The sequence below is a fragment of the Chinchilla lanigera genome, unplaced genomic scaffold, assembly GCF_000276665.1.
Source record: "Chinchilla lanigera isolate Chin_1 unplaced genomic scaffold, ChiLan1.0 scaffold00011, whole genome shotgun sequence".
NCBI classification, from domain to species: Eukaryota; Metazoa; Chordata; class Mammalia; order Rodentia; family Chinchillidae; genus Chinchilla; species Chinchilla lanigera.
Genome location: NW_004955412.1, coordinates 19,586,435 through 19,605,613, shown reverse-complemented (window position 1 = coordinate 19,605,613; position 19,179 = coordinate 19,586,435). Strand labels below are relative to the sequence as shown.

Below are 19,179 nucleotides of genomic sequence, written 5' to 3'. Positions count from 1 at the left end.
AAACAAGCCTCAAAATACAATGATCTGGAGAAAATCTATTAGACTTCATGAATATACAAATGTTGAAACTGCATTTGAAATCCATCACCCAAAAGAGAATACTGAGAAAAAAGGAATGTGGAGGGCAAAGTTCTGAGAATTACCTATATGCTGCAAAAAACAAAACGAAGGAAGGAGACCATACATGAAGGGAAAAAGACATATCAAGGGGTGGTCAGGTTGCACAAGGACTGAAATTGTACAGTGGGATATCAAAACTGGGAGGTCACTGTGACATTACCATGTTGAATTTCAGTGCAGTGTCAAAGAGGCAGAAGGAGTCAAACATAGTAAGTTGAAGTGTGATTAGAAAGTGAAAAAATGAAAATGAGCATACACTACTCTTTTGAAAAACTCAGCTATATGAGAAAGGAGAAATAGGGCACAAGGTAGGGAAAGACCAGATTGGAAGGATCATCCTTGCAGTTGATTATGTTTATATGCTAAAGAAGAACACAGCACAGAAGCAGCAACTAAAAAATCCTAAAAAGCAAAAGGGTGAAGACAGCAGTGGGAGGGAATGACTATAAAGTACAATGGACTAAGTATGGACTTAGCTGCAGAAACATTTAAGGACAAGAGTAAGATTACAAATTTCTCTGAAATCACAGGCAAGTTGTAAGTGCAGATATACCTGCCAGGGGGGAAACAGCAGTCTCAAAGAGGTTCATAATACGTAAGTTTTTAAGAATGCAGCTCTGAAGAAAATGAACCATGAGGAAGGTAACAGGCAACAGCTGAATAGGAACAGTAGGGAGAAGACTGGGCATGGTGGTACATGCCTGCAATCCTAGCTACTAAAGCAGAAGGATCACAAGTTCAAGATCAGCCAGCGTGGGCAACTTAGTGAGAACCTATCTCAAAATCAGATTAAAAAGGGAGTGGGCATGTAGCTCAGTACTCCCTGGGTTCAGTCCCCAGTAATAGAAAAAGAGAAGGAAGAGGAGAAAGGAAAATAGGAAGTTAGGGGCTGGGGATTTAGCTCAGTAGCACAGCGCCTGCATGGCAAGCATGAGGTCGCGAGTTCGATTCCCGATACTGGGAAAAAAAAAAAAAAAAAACAAGAAAAATAGGAAGTTAGATGCAAGGATTATAAAACCTGATCTGGCTGCACAGGAGTAGCTACAGCAGGGCCAACATGAAAGACAACATCAGAACTTTGTTCATTCTAGGGCAATATGGTCAAGGCTGATACAGTAAACAGCAGGACACTACCACTGGTCCTCAAATGTAGAAAAGGCTTAATAATTGTGTTTTACATTTATTCTGGGAAGTGATAGTATATAATGAACGAGAGTAAGAAAGAATGAAAAAAGGAAGCCCAGACAGCAGGCCATAGCAACAATTCAAATATGACTGGCATCCAGCCATTTAGCAAGTATTTCCTGAATGTTGCCAGGTACTGTTTTGTTTTTTGAGACAGGGTCTCACTATGTAGTTTAGCCTTGAACTCACAGCAATCCTTTTGCCTCAGCCTCCTAAGTGCTGGAATTAGAGGGGTGCACTAGCATGCCTGGCCAGGTACTGTTTTAGATTCTAAAGACACACAGGTGAAGAACTGACAAAATTCCTGCAATCTGTAGTCAGGAAATAGAACACATAAAAAGTAAGACACTGGGGCAATAAGGATTGACAGGGGTTAGCTATGGGGTAGTATTCAGTAGGATAGTCAGAAGAAGCTTCTCCAAGGTGATAGTTCTTGTTTGCCAAAGACTGGCAAACAAGAACTATGGGCCAAATCTGATCCATATTTTGTTTGCTCCATGTACTAAGATTATAATATTTTTACTATTTTTAAATGGTTGAAAAAATCAGAAATTCAAATTTAGTGTCCATACATAAAACTTTACTGGCATACAGCCACCCTCATTCATTTGTGTGTTATCTATGGTTGCTTTTGCCCTATACCAACAGAGATCATCTGGCCTTCTGCAGAAAAACATTTGCTAAACCTGGTTAGACCTAAAAGAAAAAAAGCCTGTTATATGAAGGCCTTGATAGAACAGTATGCTAGCACCACAGCAAGTGCAAAGGCCCAAGAGAGCAACAAACATAGCATATATGGGAGAGACACAAAAAGGCCAAAGTGGCTCCACAGCAAATTTAATGAAAATAAGAAGCAGTAGTGATGAGTAAAGGCCAGCTCATATATGGCTTTGCTGGCCATAGTAAGAATCAGGAATTATTCCAGTAGTGACAGATTTAATATAAATAAATAGTATGATCAGATACTGGAGCTCATAGTTTCGGTGTGAAGAACAAGCTCTGGTAAGGGAAGAACACAGCAAGGAGATGAGTAATCCAGCCAAGAAACTAAAAGATAAGTAAGTCTGGGATTTTGGGGCAGAGTTGTTGAGAGGCAGTTGGAAGTTAGAGTATATTTTAGGTACAATGCAGACAGAGTTTGCTGATGGCTTAAATTTTGAGTGTGAATAAAAAGCGTTAATCAAAGGGAGAAATCAGGACTTTCTGCACACGGCAAATGTCAGACACCCATTGGATAGCCAAGTGTTTCAATGTATATCTGTTTTCCTGCCTGTAACTGGGAATAGTAGCAGCACCTCAGGTCATGAAGACTGAAGTGCTCAGAATACAATCTGGCCCACAATAAATACCCAGTAAATGTTAGTCACACTTACTTTTATTATCAAATAGAACTGTCAAACAGGCAGTTGGTTACAGAAGTCTGGAACTCCACAAAATAGTCAGTACTAGAGACCAAGATTTAGTTAGGAGTCCTGAGGATATACATAAAACTTCGGTGAGACCACCTAAGACAGCAATGGGCAAACCTTTTAGAGCTTTCAATAATACAAACAGCTGGCTGTGGCATCCATGCCATAGACTGGCTACTACTGGGCTAGGAAGAGTGTGCAGATAGAGAAGTTATAGTCCTGTATTCCTCTGACATTAAGGAGAGGTCAGCAAAGGTGGAAGCCAAACAGAATGCTAAAAATTAATAACCAATGAGTTAAAAACAGAGAAGAAAGGGCCGGGTATGGTTTTGTTGTAAAAGGCAGCAAAGAACCAGGTAGTAGCTAGAGAAATACATAAGGTTCAAAGGTTTTAAAATTATTTCATTTTTTGAGACAGCGTCTTGCTATGTATTCCAGGCTGGCCTTGAGCTCAGCAATCCCCTTGGCTCAGCTTTCCAATTGCTGGGACTACAAGCATGTGCCACCATACCTGGCTGAAGAGCTTTTTAAAACAAGGATTATATTCAGACAGATCATTTCATGTGATGATAGGACCAATCCAGTTATGAGAAAGAAACTGCCAGTCTAGGAAAAAGGACAACTGCAGGTACAATCCTGAGTAGATGTGAGGGATGGAATCCAGAGCTCAAATGGAAAAGTTAGCCTTAGACAGGAGAAGGGACACTTCTTTGGTTGTAGAAAATGACAAAAGACACAGTATTTCAAGTCTCCTTTTAGCAGGAAGGGAGAAAAATATTAGCACTTTGTATTTAAAAGTTTCTTCCTTCTTTTTTTTTTTTGGTCTTTTTGGGACAGGGTCTCACTATGCAGTTTAGGCTGGTCTTGAGCTCATTTTGTAGCCCAGCTGGTCTTGAACTCCCAACGATCCTCCTGCCTCAGCCTCCCGAGTGCTGGAGTTACAGGCATGCACCACCACACCCGGCTTCTTCATTCATTTTTATACTTGAATCAATACAACAGACAGACTCTCAAGAATCAGTACATCAGGGGCTGGTGATTTAGCTCAGCGGCACAGCACCTGCCTGGCAAGCACGAGGTCGTGAGTTCAATTCCTGGTACCGGGGGGCGGGGGGGAACCAAAAAAATAAAAAAAATCAGTACATCAATAAATGAAGACTAACAACTGAATTGCTCCCAAGAACAATTCTGTGCATATTACTTTTAAGAGCTTCAACCTTCACATTACCAATGTTCAAAGTATCTTAAAAAGTATAGCACTATAACTGCAGGACTTATATTAATGCTATATTTCTTCTTACTCAACTAGTCATTTTTTTTAGTTCTTAATTTTTTTTTTTTAATCTTTTTGAGATAGGTTTTAATTATGCAGTTCAGGCTGGCCTTGAACTTGCTTTGTAGCACAGGCTGGTCTCGAACCCAGTGATCCTCCTGCCTCAGTCTCCCGAGTGCTGGGATTATAGGAATGCATCACCATGACCAGCTAGTTCTTAAATTTTTAATTGAAATATTTTATTATATTTAATGCTATACTTTAAGCTGAGCTCATCAAAAACAAATGCGATGGTAAGCTCCATGAGGGAAGAAGAGCTTGTACAATACTAAAGCCCTTTCACTTGGTCATCTACCCAGAACATAAAAGATATTTTTTGAAAAATGAAATATTTTCTAATCTCTCTACAGGTCTTATTTTGTAGAGTGCTATATTTATGATTGTCTCTTTACAGGGACTTTTTCAATACTAGTAGAAAATGTAGTGACATCTGTAAATAACTTTAAAAAGTATAAAATAAAAATAATGCTGTGAATCAATAAAGGGAAAATATAATTAAGCACAGCTGAAGGGCTGGGGATTTAGCTCAGCAGCACAGCACCTGCCTGGCAAGCGCAAGGTCATAAGTTCGATTCCCAGTACCGGAGAAAAACAAAACAAAACCAAACAAATTCAGCACAGCTGCATACACAGAAATCAAGAGGCAAACTTCTTAAACTAAGGTGGTTACTGAGACACAACTAGTGAAGAAATGTGTACAGAAGGCTAAACATGTCGATGTATAACTGTAACCCTAGCACTCTGTAAGCGTAGGCAGGAGCTTTACAAGTCCAAGCCCAGTTTGGACAATTTAACAAGCTAATAGCCCTATCTCAAAAACTAAAAAAGGCTTGGGATGTGCTTCAGTGAGAAAGCCCTGAGTTCAATTTGCAGTATGGTAACGACAACAACAAAGAGCTGAGGGGTGCAGCTCAGTTGTAGGGCACTCGCTTGTGTAGCATGTAGGAGGCCTTGAATTCAATTTCCAGTATGGCAAATATCTTTTTAAAAATATATATACATACATATGTACATACAGTATACACACACAGACACATAGCGAACCCATTGTCAGGCAAGGGCAAGGGCCGACTCTCTGTGGTCACTGGTGCATCAAAGACAGCAGTGGTTGTTTAAATGTGTAAGAGAACAGGAGATTGAAACTGCTTTAAATACGATCTCTGCCTGATGTCGAGAAATGTTAATACAAAAAGGTCACCTAGGATTAAAGAGTAAAAGTTGTTTTTAATAACAACAGAAGGTAAAATCTTCATCCATTGAAGAAATCAAAAAAAATTTTTAATTCAATTCTACCTAGCAACAGTCACCCAAGAAACAAATGGTGCTTGTTCACTTCGTAATCCAAGGAAGAGGTAGTTCCTCTCATGTCCACTCCATGGCAACAAAAGCAAGAACCAAGATGCTCAGAACAGCTAAGCAAATGACACAGGTGAACTCTAACCATCCTGCTTTGGAAAGACACGCAGTCATAAAGCAGTTCATCTGTCCTTCAAAAGAAAACAAAACACAATGCACTGCTTCAGAGTATTCAGATTCTTGGTAATGTTCCAAATTACTTTGCAGAATCATTTTTTTAAATCAAAAAAGGTATTTCCAGACTCCTCAGTTTCCAACTCTGTTTATCAATATACAGAAACAGAAAAAATAAGCCCACCTAACTGACATACTGTGGACAAAGAAGCTAATCATCACAATCACATGGTTCATTTTTTTTCTAATGGGAAAGTACCAAAAAAAGGCCAGATCTGTGTGAATGGGCTGGACAAAATTAAATACCAACTTCATTTTGAGCCCTATCTTCATTCACTGCAAGTTTCTACTACAAACTTTCAGTTCTTCTCCGTCAGCTTGTTGTTCTCAGTGCGGTACAAAAGTCAAGCTGCGTCTTTCCTTCTGGGAAGATGGGCTGCTGGATGACCAACGCTAAGTGGGGTTAACCAGAGGAAGCCACAACTTCCTTCCCTTTAAAGGTAAACAGCGCCATCTCTCCATAAAGTCAGTTTTATGAAGGAGCATGTGAAGTTATTTAGAATGACAAAAGTATTTCCCTTGGCAAAACAACAAAGCTGCCAAGTCTGCCAACACAATGTTGACCTATCAGTTTTTAGGAATTAATATTCAAATATAGTGGTGCCTCAGTTCAGGAACTTAATTTGTTCTATGTTTGGAAAAGGTGGTCACATTTGGTCGCCTGTGTCACCCAATGCAGAGTTTGCAAACAAAAACAAAATTTTGCCAAATGCTTCTGTTTGTGAACCAAATTGTTTGCAAACAAAAGTGTTTGTGAACCGAGATACCACTGTATAAGAGGAAGAAATTTTGTGTTCTTAGTATTTTGAAAGCCAGGCCATGATGGCACATGACTGTAATCCCAGCACTCTGGAGGCTGAGGCAGTTCGAGGACTGCTGTCAGTTTGAGGCCAGCTTAGATTACAGTGAATTCAAGGCCAGCCTAGAGTACATAGTAAGACCCTATCTCAAACCAACTGGTGTCTTCTGACTACCACATACTTGGAAGTTCCCCATCACTGAGAAGCCCATATTTGGTGGAACTGTCCTCTTTTTTTGTAAGTCCCTGGTATTTTATTGCTCCAACAAGTAGACTGTCAAGAAACCGTAAAAAGAACTATTCTTTGCTTTTATACATTCTCCAGCTTTGTGAATTTACCTGTATAAATGACAGTCAATTTTACAATTCGAGTTCATCTGCCCTTCACTTTTCCACCACTTGCAGAATTCCTGCAACAATATGATGTCACCCAAGAAGTCCAGTCATTGTATGAAATGTCTAGTTAAAAGTGGATACTACTTACTATATGAAACATAGAAAATATTCAGCATGTGGAATGAACCTTAAATAAATTTAGCACTGATTTACCTAAAAGGAGGAATTGATATACAATTTTAACACTGAACTCAAAAACCCTAACACTTCAATAACCCAACCAAGATTTTGGAGCTAAAAGTTGGCAGGAAAACTGACTGATGTTAATATCAACTCTGCCCAGACTTTTGGTAATCTATATGAATAATCCCAATTCACAGTTTTCATTCTGACTGTACAGGAAATGCTTTCTGCAACCCAACATATCTAAAAAGGTTTCATTCTGAGTGATTCGAGCCCTCTACACAGCCTCAAAACCCAAGGGTCAGAGGCTTTTATAAGACTAACTCACATGATGCAAATTTATGTTGGATTGGAAACAATTTGCAAACCCTTATAATCCATACACAGTGGCAATAACCCTAACAAAGAATAAAAGCTAAAATACTTATTTCACATATAAAAATATTTTTGTTTGTTTTTGATTTTTGAGACAGGGTTTTGCTATGTGGGTCAGATTGGCCCTGAACTATGTAGCCCAGGCTGGCCTTGAACTTGCAGCTACCTTCCCAGTGCCGGGATTATGGGCCTATACCAGACCCAGCTCCCTGTTTCCTATACCAAGACCACACCTACTGTTTTCTTTGGTTTTTCTTGATGCTTAAGATGTCTTTCGTAGCTGGGCGCGGTGGCATATGGCTGTAACTCCAGCACTCAGGAAGCCGAGGCAGGAGGATCTCGAATTTGAGGTTAGCCTGGACTATATCTAGTGAGTCCCTACCTCAACAACACCGATAGAGACAGAGACAGAGACAGAGAGAAAGAGACAAAGGAAAGGAGAGGAAGCGGGAGGGAGGGAGAAAGGGAAGCAGAGAAAAAAGATTCTTGCTTAGTTTCGTTTAACAAAATTTCTGTTCTCCTATAAAACCACTACAAAAATCACTATTTCATAAAAACATCCCTCTGGAAGCTTACAACTAATAATTATTGCCATAAACTGACAATACAGAGCAAATACTTCTTGAGGAGTCAATGAGGTTACAGGAATCCCTAGAGAATATTAAAGAGTATAAAACATGATCCATATCCTCAAGAAGCTGAGTAGAAAATATTCACTGATTCATAGAAGGAGAAGATCACTTCAGAAGTCATTTTCTACTTATGTGACCAGGACTGTATTTTGAAAATCTGCCTCTAAAGAAATACCAAAATTAAAGTTCACCTCTAGAGAAGATAAGATTATTTTGGTAATCTTTTACCATCATTATAATGACAACCATTATCAGCAATTAAGTTCTCTATATGACTACCTCTTCCGTTTAAATTTATTTTCTCTTTTAAGCATCAGTGGAGCCAGTAGACAGCTAGTTAGCATTCCTAATAACACATCCATTCAGCGTTTTTTTTTTTTTTTTTTTTTGGTTTTTCTCCGGTACTGGGAACCGAACTCATGACCTTGCGCTTGCCAGGCAGGCGCTTTGCCGCTGAGCTAAATCCACAGCCCCTAAGTTGCCTTTCATTCTCTCAACCTTTCCTCACAGGACTGAGTTCCAATCATATAACCATCTTTTGAGTCTCCTCAGAACCATCTCCAAGGTCTCCTCATCCCTTTTAAGTTAAGGAATCTAGAAATGGAAACAACACTCAAGTAAGGGGATGATCACTGCTAAGTATTATCTACATGAAAGACAATGCCATTCCATCAGGCTACCTGAACATCACTTTCAAAACCCCAATCAGTACCTTTCCAAAAATGACCTATGATGGTTCTTGAGACTTTTCTCTAATGTATTTAAATTGTTTTTAAAAAATTATTCAAAATTATTGTCTTGTACAACTTCTCATAGCTTATACAAATCCTTGCAAAGTGTTCCTAGAAGTTGTAACACGTCAAGATTTCAATTCAACAAAGAGCCACTAACCACCTTCTTTATGAAAAGTCACCACTGTAAGTACCAGGAGGACTTTAAAATGGCATATGGTGAATGCAGTTACAAATTAACAGGAAAAAGACACACATAGAAGTATTCACAACAAAAGAAAGCCCAGGGAAGTTCTAAAGGATAAGGAATAAAGTGCAGCAAGAAATTAGAAAAGAGAAGCTGAGTTTCAAGTAGGAGTAGCACCTACAAAAGCTTGATGAGAGAGCTGGAATGTGGGAATCTGAGTTGAGAAACTGAAGATAAATGAGCCAGAGGCAAGTTAAAAAGGGAATGACACTAAGGTAAAGGACATACTTTAGCAAATGTAGAAAGGCTAGTCTACAAAGACTAGAGACAACACCTACTAGTTCAGCTATCTAATGTAGGCATATCCCAGAAGTGCTCAGGAGATGAGGTTCAAAATGCAGAAACGTAGGCCAACTAAAATATGAAGAGCTAAGAAGCTTAAATCTTATATTAGTGAAAAGTCAAATGGTTTTAGAAAAACAATGACATAATCAGATCTATAGGAAAACCACTGGCAACACTGTAAGGTAAGAAGGAAGGTAGGAGACAAGATTACCACAATAATCCATGCAAAGGTAATAAAGATTTAAACTAGGACTGAAAAGCAGGGACCGATTAAAGAAATACTATAATAGAATAACAGTAAGAGTGAGAATCCATTGGTAGGAAGAGGAAAGACTTAAAGATACACAAACAGCAAGAATGAACTTTCAAGCAGAGGAAGGTTAGGATTTGAATCCTACCTTGGCCATTTTCTAGCCATGATTTAAGAAAACCTACTTAACTTGTCTGTGCCTCAGTTTCTTTAACTATATTATTAAGTATCCCACCAAACCTTTCCTTCTTAAAGACAGGTGCTGCAGAATTGTATTTCTCCTTTCTTAAGCACACTATCTTCTACTGGTTAAACTTTAATCTGCTTCAAAAAAAAAAAAAAAAAAAAATCTGCTTCTGACCACTCTACTTGTACTTATTTTCATTTCACAAATTCTGACCTCCAGAACTTGTAACCTACAACTAAGCATTTCTTCTATAATTAAATTGTTAATTACATTGATCTCTGTAGACCAACACTTCTTCTATCCAAGATGAAACCTGAGAACAAATGTCAAATAGTTACCAAGTATAGACTAATGGATCTGAACCTGGGGGCCGAGAGCCTTGAAGAGCCTCAGAGTCATGAGGGATCTAGGCATAGTGACCAAAAGCAATGACCCTAAAGTAGCTGCACTGGCTGAGCAATTACACAACTCATCAGACATGTATTTCTTGCTCTTCTGCCTGCCTACTTATTGGCTTCTTTTTCCTCTCCCTGTCTGCTTTATCTCTAATTACATTTTAGCTGGATATTAATGGCTACTCACTGTTACCAAGATGGATAGATGGCCTTCAGTTTGGTTCCATCTAGCTTACTGACAAATGTGCGAAATCAAGAACATTCTAGGCTAGGTGTGGTGGCACATGCCTATAATTCCAGCAGTCAGGAGGCTGAGGCAGGAGGATCAGAGAACTGCCTCAAGTTTGAGGTCAACCTGGGCTACACAGTGAGTTTTAGCCAACCTGAGCTACACAGCAAGACCCTAACTAAAAAAAGAAAAAAAACCTAATGTCAAGGTATATAGAGCTGAGGATGTAGTTCAGTGGCACAGCACCTGCCTGGCAAGCTTGAGGTTGTTGAGTTCAATTCCCAATACCAAAAAAACAAAAAATGTATACAATATTTGTGTTAGAAAGAAATTATAAAACTCAACTAGTATACATTTACATGTATAACTCAATGTAATAATGATCAGTTATCTTGGTTAAAGGAAAAACCTACATTTATCCATTCAATTTCTCAGTCCTAGTATTAATTAGGACTTCCCATGTGACAGGCAAAGTGCTAACTGCTTTGTATATATGGTCTCAATTATGCTTCAAAATAATCTTATGACACATAATTACCCTTAATTTCCAAACGAAGAGAGGCCAGGTATAGTGGCACACTCCTGTAATCTCAGAACTTGGGAGGCTGAGGCAAGAAGATCACTGGAGTTTGAGGCCAGCCTGGGATACATAGAGAGTTCAAGGCCAGCCTGAACTACATGGTGATATCCTTTCCCAAAAGCAGCAAACAAATGAATAAAATGAGGCATGGTGACATTAAGAAACTTTCCAAGGTCATTCAGGAACAAATGGCTAAACTAAGATTTGAACTCAGGCAGAATCCACATTTTTAGTATATCTTAATTTCTGTGCTATACTGTCTCACATTATTCCAGATTAGATTATGGCATTCTCTCTTTGCTAACAGTATTTAGATAAGCAATAATAAAAGTCCTAGCTAGAGATACAAAAGAATTTCCTCAGTAACTAAGCTTAGAGATGTTATCCAGTTTTACAGCTTACAATTAAAAGCAGTAATCTAGGAACAATGTCATGTTTGATTTCAGAATGAATCAGTACTCATGGATGGTCAAAAGTTTAATACAAGCACAAATAAATATTTATTCCTTTAGGAGCAAGGTATTCATTATAGACGTGCAATTAATTTCTCCCCAGTTTTTAGAAATGAGTTCAAAGGACAGTCTAATGAAAAACTTTTCTCCAGAATCACTCCTCACTAGGCATATTGCTTTCCTAACTGAAAACAAAAGGCCACAATTACTCTGATGCTGTAAAATGAGAATGAGACAATGCTTCAGCAAAGCTTGAACAAACAGTTCGAATGTAAAAAGTTCACAGTTCTTGCTGCTGAAAGACACAGAAACATCTGCATCCAAACATCCTAACAAATCACAGCCAGAAATGCAAGAAAATAGACAAGATACATGGAAAAAACTCCAAATGCTGAAATAAATGCCAGAGGGACAGATTGTACCCACTGGTAGCAAATATGATCTGGCTGTAGCAACCATTAAAGGTAATATACCTGGGGAAATCCCTTCAGTCTATTTGTCAAATAGAAAAACAACTACTCATTTCAAGGGAAGGGGAATTTTCATACACTGTACAAAAAAACTGCCAATTAACTTTTATATTCATAGTGTTAACTGTTTCCTTAAAACTAAAACTCACAAAGGTAGTACAGTCAAAGTCTAAAAAGTTTAACCAAGTTTGGCTTCTAATAAGTTTTGTTCAAAACCAAAAAGGGGATTTGAATCATTTACAACAATTTCAAATCACACAACAAAATTCTTCTTTCCAGTGTCCTGGTCTTTAAAGAAGCAAAGGTTCAGCAGTCGCTTCAGTGCATGGTTGGTTTCCCCTGGTGTGTAACCTGACAAGGTAAAAAGCTCATTGAAATATTTAACAGTGGTGGTATGGATTTCTTTGGATAGGTCAAGAAAAGCAGCTCATCCTTTTTAAAAACATAAAAAACCATTTTATGGGAAGCCATTCTCTCAGTCCAAGTGTCTATGCATTTCCTCAGGGCTTTCTCAGAGACCTTATTGAGGGGGAAAATGAAAAAGCTAACAAAAGGACCCCTTTTCTCTCCCTATTCTCAGCATAATCTACCTCAGCCACAGGGCCAGTAGCATCCACACTGTCATAAATGCCAGCAATTAGAGAATTAGGCCATAAAACCACCCACTCAGGTATAAGAGAGCAGGCCTCCAGCTTTATTTAACGCATGCCATAAAAGATCCTGTACTTCCTTCTTTCAGGCCTTCTTCACAACCAATGAAATGACAATAACAACAAAAAAATAGTCCTTTGTCTGCCTACCTCATACTGATGTGGTCAATGAAACCATCTGGGTCCAGGTGAAAGATTTAAGATTCTTTTTTCCCATAAAAGACTCCCAGTTCCTCTTGCATGCCACAAACATATCTATGAAAGGACATGCTATATTTTGAGCACTAACACAATGGAAACTAAAACCGGACTATCTTTCCAGAGAAATTACTCTTATTGTCAAATTACTCTGGAAGCTTAGCCAGTTCCAGACCTTCTCAACAAATGCTAGCTCCTCTGTTAGAGTATTCTTCTTTGCGGGGGGGTAGCGGGGGGTAGGGTAGGAATTGTACCGGGAATGGAACTCAGGACCTTACGCTTGCCAGGCAGACACTGTACCACTGAGCTTCATCCCCAGCTCAGAGTATTTTTAATTAGATCAACAATTTCTAGAACATCCGGAAGTCTTTTCGATTCAAAAGAGTTCACTCAAATCAAAAAGCTAACTTTCATTCAGTTTTAAAATCTGACACGATTTCAAAGCAATCAATAATTTCATTTGATTGTCTTCACAATTTACCAATCTACAAAAATCACATGTCTGTGATTTACTTCATGATAAAATTGTATTCATCAAGCTTCATAAACCAGTTTAGATAAGCTCCAAGCAAGTGAACTCTTTAGTATCTTCTTTCCTACTAGTGCCTACAGGGTTAAGAATCTGATTAAAATGTAGGTGCATCATGCCAGACTCATTAGTAATTTAACCTTCCTTAATTCCTGAAAATAACATATGCAAACAAAGGGAGGTCTCATCCCAACAATCCTTGAATAAGTTCCTCCCACAGAAGGAATAATCACAAAGCTTCCCCCTTTGTCAAAGGTCCATGCCACTGGACTCTGCACCTTGGCAGAAGAAGAATGAAGACAAGATATTCACAAAAGGCCCGCTTAAAGGCAGTCAGTTAAGTGTTAGAAGGAAGCTGAAGTTCTGTGCCAACACTAGTGGAATGTGGGCAGGCTCAAAGAGATCTTAATTAGGAGACCTACAATTAAAACACAGCAAGTCTCCAAAAGACAGAGGCACTGCAGTCTGTTATGCCTCTGAGCAAGCAAAGCACTGTTGCCACCCCCTGTAGCCATAGGGCAAGGTAGGCAATTGATACAGTCTGCACAGCTGCTCTCCGGAAGGAACATTTGAAGGTAAAGAAAGAGATGAGAATTAAGTAAAAATTGAGTATTTTCTCTTAATGTCCAATCAAAATATAAACCACTATTTTGTGAATAATTTCCTCCCGGAGCATGTACCTTAAGACAATTAAATGGAAGGTGAAGACAGTACATGTCATATGGCTTTTAGGGACAGATGAAGAAATGTTGTAAAAGCGGCATTTCTAATGCTCGGCATAAACCAAAGTTCTTCATTTCAGAACATACTAACAACTACTTCTGGCAAACAAAGTAGCATCATTTTGGATTTATAAACAAACTGATCCACTAGATTTCTCTTTTTCATTTAAAAGTTAATACAAAAGAATATACTACCTAGACTACAAATAACTTCATTTTTGGATATCAGGAATCTACAACAATGAAAACAAATTCAGACAAACACAAAGGCTTCTAAACACCAGCTAATATCTGGGGCTTACCAGGTCTCAGAATTGTTTTATCTTAAAGCTAGGTATGCCATGTGTACATAGTCCCAGCAACCAGGGAGGCTGAGAAAGGACAATCTCTTGAACCTAGAAGTTCAAGGCCAGCCAGGCAATATATGGAGAACTTGTCTCTTAAATTATTTTCATTTCTCTGATAAATGAATCAGTCAACTTTGACAAAGTCCTTCTATCTTTTCCACATAATGAAAACTTCCCAAGTTGAAATTTTTCTTTTCCTTTTTTAAGAGCAGGAAAACTTATTGAAGAAAAGGAATAGGAAATAGGAATGGGGAATAGGAATAGCTCCTGATTGACAAGAGGGTTGTCCGTGAAGTTTTCCCAATAATAATAGTAATAATTAAATGACCAAATTTACAATCTGATATTAAAAATCACCAGAGTCACTGACTCTCACTCTTGAAATAAACTCAGAAAGAAATTCTGACCTAGCCAAAAATTTAAAATAATAGAGAAGAATTAAGATAATGGAACAAAAAGGATTCATGAGCTGCTGAGTGCAGGCTTTTCATTTTAGATGAGAAATTTAAAGTAGATGGCATGGTGGCACATGCCCGTAATCCCAGCTATTTAGGAGGTTGAGGGAGGAGGATTCCAAGTTTGAGGCCAGCTTGGACAATTTAGTGAGACCCTGTCTCAAAATAAGAAATACAAAGGGTCAAGGGTATAGCTAGCATACATATAACCTTGAGTTCAGTTCCCATATTGGGGAAAAAAATTAAGGCCGCAAGTGAACTGCCCAAGGTCTCCTAACAGTCAGTGACACAGTTGAGTGATGAGAGCCTACGCCCACTGACATCCACTCCATTTGTGTCTTCTGCTTCATTTTCCTTGCCAAACTCAGGATCAGCTATGAAGCAATGAAGGATCAACTCTTAACTAGGCTTGTAAGTTACAAAAACAAAAACAAAAAATCCCAAACCGCAGATACTCTCTAACTTCCAGATTGTAAATTTGGTCATTTAATTACCTTCCAGCTATAGACTATCATCTTCTCTAAGCCCACCCCTCAAAGCCCACTTCAGTCCACATGAACTAAACTGCAATTTTAAATGAAGACAAATACATACCAACACTATAATTCTGTTTCAATTCATATCTAATTAAAGTCTGCTATGTTATGATCAGGATGAAAACTTTGCTTTTCATATTTTGAGAGGTGGTCAGGAAGGTAACTGAACAATGAAATTAATAAAGACTAGTTGCTCATAAAGAAACTATTTCTGAAGTTTATACTAAGACAGCCCCAATTCTAACCAACAGAAAAGATGCTGGCAGGCTATGTTTCTTGGGATGGCAAAGTACAGGAGTATGGTGTACAGACATTACCTGAAACAATCCTCAAAAAAATGAGACACTAACACTATGGAGAGAAGAGAGAAAAGGAAGAAATGGATCTCTGTGATTTCCTATAGTGCACAATAAAACACGATAATTCCACTTCCTAATTGTCACAGAGAAATCATGCACACAAAAAAAGAAATCACAAATAAGAGACCACTGACACCTCTGTATTTGTAAAATAATCCCATCCTAACACTTTGGTCATGAGAGACATATTCAATTCAAGTGAGGTTAGCAATCAATGGCAGAGAAGTACAAGTCTCCTAAGAGTCCCAACAGGGAAGTGATCTATAAGTTCTGCTCCTGAGTTTTACAAGTATTAACTTAAATTTTGTTATGGGCAACTTCTAGTCCTTATTCACTTCAAGTAAACCGTAATTTAAAGAGGTTAGAATCATTTTAGGTCATATAAACATTTATTCATGAATCCAGACAAGACTTGATACAGAGCTATGAGCAAGTCTGACATGCAATCTTTATGTCAGCCCAGGGTAAGCCCTAAACTTCTCTTTTGGAACTTTTATCACTGATTTGTAAGGCCATGTAACAAAATACTTGGTTTCCACACTGAAAACTATTAGGTCAGAGATCACCCTGATTTAGCAGTAACAACACATAACATCAACTCCTACTAGACTGCCTCAAGCTACCACATAAAAAGCTTACCAACAGCTCATTCAAACCCAATTCAGAAAAAATACTGAAGTTTAATGTAAGCAGTTACCACGTTTCTCATAGTGACATAGTAACTTGTTCAGGCAAAAGTTTGAAAGGAAAAAAAATTCTCCTACTAATATCACACTTGAAATAACTAATTTCCTGTCAAGCTTATACACTATAAACTGTTACGCAAAATAAAACAATAGATTACAGTCATCTCATGATACAAGTAGATAAGAAAATGTTAGCACTTGATTAAAACTTTAAAGGTGATTTGTCAAAGACCAACAGATATAATATTCTGGTGCCCAAACATTAGGTCCCTGAATCCAGGTGTCTCTCTAACCAGTCTCTACATTTGGAAGCTATCAGCATAAAACTTTGTTTGTCAATATTTGATAAAAGCATTTGGAATGTAAACACTTGGTCCCTCAATACAAAGTACATAAGCATGCTAAACAAGAAGAAAATGCTTCTTAGGATCCCCTTAAAACAGACTAACTTCCCCTAGTAGAGACTTTCTTATTACATTCAAATATACACGGGGCTAAAATTCTATATATAACCAGGCAAGTCTCAATTTTGAAAATAAGCAGGTAAATGAAATGTCAGTAAGTCTATTCTTTTATTTATTTTGCTGCTGTATCTTTTAAAAAAGCAAAATCAACTCACATTTAAGCACCAACTCCATGCAAGTAACCTGAACGGTTCAGTCTTTTTGTCATGTATGAGGCCTTTGGTTCTCCAACTACATGGGATCTGTGTTGTTAGCTTAAAAAATACAGAATTGGCCTTTCAAAAAAAATAATAATCTACAGCAACCAATAAATAGTCTCAAACAACCCTGCTGACTGCAGCTGCCTTTCTGAAGGCTGGGAAAAGGAGGTGGAGATAGAGCAGAGAGAGGCAGGGAAAGAGGACGGCAGCTAGCTACACAGCAAGGAACACGCCCCCATCATGTCCTCCTTGCTCTGTCAGAAGGCGGGTTGTTAGTCTCTCGATCAGGCTGCCTTAGAAAGGATTTAAAGAGAAGGCAGAAGACTAACAACTAAAAAATGCTAGCTTTTTGAAAGGAGGGGTCCCTGTGATCTCCTCCCTCCCCATCTTCCCAGGATCTTTTGGTAAATGTAAAGGGGTGTGGGGCAAAAAAGGTGACAAGGGGTTTGCCCAGGATATTCTGTGTGCACCAACGGCAGAACACGCAGGAAACGGCTGGTTATCTTTCCCTTTCTGTTTCAATCAAGAGCACTCCAGAGTGGCAACCCCCTACCCTCTTTGCTTCGGCCCCTAGCAGCTGCTCTTCCTCCTCCTAGCATCCCCCATCCCATTCTCTCCTCTCCCCTGCGATTCAAACTCCCCCTTCTGCATCCAATGGAAAACAAATGCGCAACGCCACTGGCTGAACCTGAACTCAACTTCCCTTCCCAGGGCAACTTTCCTTTTTATTGAAGGAGGCTGCCTAACGCTGAGGAAAGCATCCCTATTCTCCTCCCTTCAGTGATAACCGGAAAGGGGCAAAACTTTAACCCTTCATCTGCCTTGGGTCCCCTTTAAAAGAATCAGAGCGGTAACTCCCTTCTAAGGAGAACTTTGCTTCTTAATCCTCCTCTTCCTTCCAAACCAAAGCAACCACCACACTAAAGTAAAACTGTCCCTTATCTGCTCTCCTCACTTCAGCCGGGCTTCCCCTACCTCTTCCAAGCCGCGGGATTGGCCTAAGAAGAGGTGGATCAATAATGAAATGAGAAAAGGAGAAGGGTGGGAGGGAGCTAGGGCTAGAGGCTGCTAGCTCTCAGGCGCAGTGGGTGGGGTAGGAGAGCAGCTGCTTCCCCTGGGAGGATGCTGCCCAAGTCCCCCCCACAAACACCTCCCCTCACAGGGGCCCCTTTCCCCAAGGGGGAAAGCTTGCTCCTCCCCAAGGGAGTGCTGGAAAGCTGCTCTTCTGGAAGCCTGGGGGATCCTGAACTACTTCTCCTCAAAGATGCCACTGATCCTTCATTCTAAAGGAGGGAAAAGGTGGAGTGAAGGTGCAGAAATTCCCTACTACCAGTAGGCTAGATAGAAACTGCAGCCCTGGAAGATGGGGAAGAAACTGCTGCAGGAGGAGAGCACCGTTATCTTCGGAGGGAAGGAGGTGAGCACAGGCTAGGTGGAGAGGAAGGGAGCTGTCCCCGAGGGGCAGGGGTGCGGTAGGGGGGAGGACCTGTCTGCTGAGGTGGGCTGGGGCGAGGGTGGAGGTGAAGGAAGGGGGAGTGGCTGGCAAGGTAAGGACCCGGCCAGGGATGGGGCCAGGGTTTGGAGGTTTTCAGAAGCGAGGGGTAGGAGAGGGTACAGATCCTCAAGGCTTAGGAGAACGTGGCCCTGGATGAGGCCACCACCCGAGAGATGCCCGAGAGGAAAACTGCCCTAGGAGTAACACATCTGCCCAGTGAGGGAGGCGGGGATGTGGCGGGATCAGGTCTCTAGCAGGGAGGGAGGGAGGAATCTTGCTCGGATGAGGTAATCAGTGAAAGGGAGGAGGGGTTCAGTCCCGGGATAGGAAACCGGGCAAGGGGGACTGTGCCAGGGGATTTGGGGAAGGGTCTGGGCGAGGAAAGGAGGGGGGGGACGCAAACGCCCTGAACCAGATGGGTCCAAACCCCTGGGTGGGGCGCCTGGGGGTCTGCAGCCCTGTACGGGGTCCCAAGATGGGAGGGCCATTTGCCCTGGGTCAGGGACCCCAGAATGGTTCCAGAATTGGGATGCTCCTCAATCCCGGATGGGGGAGGGGAGGGGGTCCGCAGAGGGTCGAGACCCCGGACCTGGGGGTTCCTCGCCCCCTTACCTCTCCGCTGCCGCCTCCCCCGCCGCTCTCCCCAAACACGGCCCGGAACCGGCGCAGGTTGGTGCCGATGGCGGCCGAGACCTGCAGCGCCGCGTCGAAGCCCGGGCCCACCCGGAGCAAGGCCGGCCCTGAGGAGGCTGCGGACGATGACGAAGACGAAGACGAGGCGGACGACGAAGAGGCTGCTGAGGCGGCGGC

At 40.4% G+C, this 19,179-nt stretch overlaps 1 protein-coding gene across 1 annotated transcript in view; it reads right to left on the bottom strand.

The window, feature by feature from the left end:
- Kmt2a (lysine (K)-specific methyltransferase 2A) overlaps positions 1-19,179 on the bottom strand; it is a gene marked incomplete at its 5' end in the record, with an annotated part of 83,715 nt that extends 64,536 nt beyond the window's left edge. The window contains 2 exon segments of the mRNA XM_005378244.2: positions 16,830-16,928; positions 18,982-19,179.